Raw genomic sequence first — 4,619 nt, 5'->3', positions numbered from 1 at the left:
TGTATGTGGTCTGGAACTAAAGCCTCCAGCCAACTGCCAGCAAGGAATTTGGCCTGCAGGCAAGTTTACAACTGAATGTAGAAGGGGATGTTCCATCCAGTATGATGACTAGCCCTACACCAGCTTGGCCACAACTACCCAGTGAAGTGGGCCCTAGATGTCTGACCTGTAATAATGTTGTAGAAGGATCTATGTGTGTTGTTTTAAGTCACCGAATTTCAGGTGATTTGTTACACAGCAATAATAAATACAGGAGGGCAGCAAAGCTTACTGACTTTAAAATTCAAACCAAATATGGATTCCAATTTAATACCTTACTTACCAGTTTTATACGTTGTATAAATCTTTGACTGTCTCTGAGCCTCAGTTTTCACATCTGTAAAATGGTGGCATCCCACCGACTTCAGAGAGTAGAGCTGAGTGGCAGGTGCTGCCCTACTGGCAGGATATCCAATTCTCCTGGTCCTGTGGACAGGTGTGATATGAAGCGAGTCCCCTGGTCTCCAGCCTGTTCTGAGTAGGGTGGTGGGGCAGGGCCCGGGCAGGTCTGCAACCACCCATTACATCATCCCACGGTGGTGGGGGCTGCCCAGATCGCCACTTGCCATATCGCATTTGCAGCTTGTCGATAATGCTCTGGGAACTTCCAGTAATTCCTAAACCTCAAATGTTTCCATGAGATTGGACGGAGCAGAAGGATAGACTTCGTTTTTGTCATGTGGACCCACCACTGCCTGGCCGATCGGATTTCTTTCCAATGGAGTATTTGGATTTGTGCTTACGTCCATTTATTCCTCAAACTCTTGGTAGCATTTTCTGTATACCAGACTATTCTAAACCTCTCAAGCTTACGGATCTGTTGTATTTCTCATAACAGTCCTAGGTCAGAGAGAGAGCGAGAGAGAGCACTTTTGTTATTCGCATTTTACAGATGGAGATACCAGGACCCAGTGGTTAAGTACCTTGCCAGGTACCACACAGTTCGTGAGTGCCAGAGCCCAGATTCACACCAAGGCTGTTCCGTTCCGGAGTCTTTGTTGTTAGCTGCCAAGCTGTCCTGTCTCCTAGTCTTGCACAACTCAAAGCTCATTGGTCTTCTGTTTGGGCCCAGAGGGCAAGAACAAACTAAGGGTGTGTCTGGACAATGGATCCAGTGGTATGGTAGGGGCAACTTGGTTAGTGCAAGAGGCATCTTGGGCTTTGGAACAGATCCAGGTACAGGTCCTGTGTGCTCCTGATAAGTTACTTCATCTCTCTGAATTTCAGGGCAATACATGGCAACAATCATATGACAGCAGTCATAATACTACTTTTGACCTTGAGGGGAAGCTCAAGAGCGACTTATACCTAAAAGGGAGGGAAGGCACTACTGACCCAGCATGTAAATTCCAACCATTCACAGCACTCAAGGACAAAGCATCCCAGAGCTGTGAAAAGGGGTTTGCAACCTAAGATGACTGACCATCCCAGTTTGCCCAGAGACAAGGAGTTTCCAGGGACAAGGGACTTTCGGTGTTGACTCCGACAGAGTGCTGGGCAAGCCAGGCCAGTTGGTCCCACTAGTTTGAGCCCTGAGCCTTAGAGGGAATTCTATCTGTTCTTTCCAAGTAAGGCTGATGCCAAGAAAGGGGAGTGTTTTTACAGAAGTTAATTAAAGGCAGGTATGTTTTCTTCATTTTTTGGTAATTGTCTTTATTGATATATAATTTATGTGCTACACAACTTGAGGGATTCTAGTCTAGTATGTTCACTACCAGTGGTTACTTGTTGGCCTGCTACCCTCCCCTCACAGATGGAAACCACCAGCCGCTTCATGGGAGAAAGATGAGGCTTTCTACCCCATAATGAGTTACTTACCATCTGGGAAACCCAGAGGGGAAGTTCCACCCTGTCCTACGGGGAGGTCACTAGGAGCTGGAATCCATGGGATGGCAGTCAGTCTGGTTTTTGTTTCTTGTATAGTCCCAGTTGGGCAACCATCCCTGCAGCCTGTGTTAGAACACCCTGGAAAGAAACCCTGTACTCATGAGCTATCCCCTCTCAATGCCCCCCATTCAATCGCCCAAGCCCTAGGCAACCACGAATCAACTGTCTGCCTCGGTAAGTTTGCCTGTTTGGGACCTTGCTCCTAAATGGAATCATGGAACACGTGGTCTTTTGTGAAGGGTTCTCTCCCTTTGTATAGTGATATCAAGCATAGTATGCATCTGTACTTAATTTCTTTTTGTTCCTGAATGCAATTCGGTGTCACAGGTGGATGTGTCTCAAGTCTTGTGTATCCATTCATCAGTGTTTGAACACGGACCACGTAAGCTCTTTCTACTGTTTGACTGTTTTGAATAATGAGTTCCAACATGCTGGACAAAGTTTTGTGTGGGCACATGTTTTCAATTCTTTGGGGAACATATTTAGAGGGAAAATGGCTAGGTCAAGTGTCTGCACCATTTTACAGCCCCACCGACTAAGAGGACTTTCATTTGCCCACATCCTCACCGAGACTTGTGATTTCGTTTTTATTCTAGCCATCCTCAAGACCCACACCCACTGCCGTCCGTCCGGTTGCTTCTGATTCATAGTCATCCCGTGGACAAGAGTAGCACTGCCGCTGCAGGTTTCTGAGCCTGTAAATCTCCCCCGAGCAGACCGCCCCACCTTGCTCCCTGGCAGTGACTGGTGGTTTTGAACTGTTAACCTTGCGATTGGCAGTCCAACTTGTAACCCACTACGCCACTAGGGCATCTTTCTAGCCTCCTCAAAAACAACAACAATTAAAAACAAAACAAACAAAAAAGCCAAAACAAAACAAAAACTTACCTCACTGCTATCAAGTCAATTCCAACTCATCATGACCCAGTAGGACAGGGTAGAATTTCCCCTGTGGGTTTTGAGACCATAACTCTTAACAGAGGTAGAGAGCCTCCCCTTTCTCCCATGGAGTGGCTGGTGGTTTCGAACTGCTGACTTTGAGCTTCGTAGCCCTATGCATAACCATTATGCCGTCAGGGCACCTTTCTCACATTTCAAAGAATAAAATGGTATCTTGCTGAGAGCAATTTTGTCCTGCAGTATGCTGGTAGTGGGCTTCTTTGTCTGAAAAATGCCTAAAAGAGATGGATTAGGGCCAAAGGCCTGTAGACTTTTTGAGAACCCCCCCTCACCCCAGCCCTCCTCATTTCCCTGCTTTCTCTTCCCGTCACCCTCACCGCCTGGACTGAGAGGAGGTTGGGTGATGGAGGAATGGTCTACTCACTGGGCTTGCCTTTGGGCCTCTTGCTCTGGGCCAAAGATTGGCCTCAAGGTGGCGTCATCAGCTTGAGGCAAATTAATGACAGAGGCCCCGTGGTGGAAAAGCCCTTTGTGTGTGGATCACCTGCTGTGGGCTCTGCACTAAGGACACGGAGCTTAATCTACGCAGTGCCCTAACATTGGGAGACTTGGCCTACAAGTCCCGATTTCTGTTTGTTTGTTTTTTATGAGCGGGCCCAGCCACACTGTTCCCACCCTCCCACGGGGTAGGAGCTGGATGTAACTGAGCAGTGACTGCCCCCTCTTCTTCCTTGTGTGTCACGGTTGACCTTCTCCACACGTTCCTGTCGCCGGCCAGATCCCTGGGAGTATTTCTGCTAGCTCCCAGTCTTCTTTGGGGCCTTTTGGGGTTAACTTAAGCCATTGGAGGCGGCGAGGCTGGATTGAGTATTTGGGATCTGGGTTTCTAGACATCTCCAGATGGACTCCTTGTAACCCCAAGTGTGTGGTGGGTGGGGCGTGAGCAGGTGTGTTGTCATTCATACTTCTTGAACACTTCTGTTGGGTTTTCTTTGCCCTCAGTTCACGGCCCCCCTAAATGGTATGGATGTTGCTATTGTGGTAGAGAATGTGCACAGCAAAGCCCTCTATCCATTGGCAGCTCACTGAGAGGGGCGGTCATTGTGACCTTTCATTTTGAGTGGTTCCTTTCCCAGTAGCACACATTCACTGTCCTCAAAGGCCCCTATCTTATCTTTTGGGTTGCTCTTGTGATTTTAAGGCCGATCTAGATAGATCTGAAAAGAGCTTAAGGTTCAAGTGCTGGTGAAGAATATTGAAAGTCCCACTGACTGCCAAAAAAACAAAGAACTTGGAGGAAGTACAGCCAGAATGCTCCTTAGAGGCAAGGATGACGTGACTGCCTCTCATATACTTTGGACATGTTGTCAGGTGTGTTAGGCCAGGTTGACTAGAGACACAAATTCAGTGGCATGCATTTATGTGTAAGACAGTTTAATATCAAGAAGTAATTGTATGTCAAGAAAACATCTCAGCTCAGTCCTTCTGAAGTCTTAAGTCTGATACTAGTCCGTAAGTCCCTTTTCAGAGCCATGCGGCCACATGCAATGATGCAGAATGGGAAAGAGCGCAGGCTGGTGGGTGCAAAGCCATAGGGATCCAATGGTGGTGGTACCCTCTCAGGGCCCTGGCAGCAATCAGGGTCAGCCAGCAGGAAGGTGAAGGCAGAGAGAGATGTGGAGTTTCCCAGGGCTCTCCTTATGAGAAGGCCACACCCACAAGGAGGCATCATCAGGCTATGGCCTGATTGACAGGTTGAATACCACCCCTACAGTTTTGTATATTTTTAAGTT

The sequence above is a fragment of the Echinops telfairi genome, unplaced genomic scaffold (assembly GCF_000313985.2).
Source record: "Echinops telfairi isolate 266 unplaced genomic scaffold, ASM31398v2 ScPeMD7_60;HRSCAF=208, whole genome shotgun sequence".
Classification (NCBI taxonomy): domain Eukaryota; kingdom Metazoa; phylum Chordata; class Mammalia; order Afrosoricida; family Tenrecidae; genus Echinops; species Echinops telfairi.
This window is presented reverse-complemented; position numbering follows the sequence as displayed.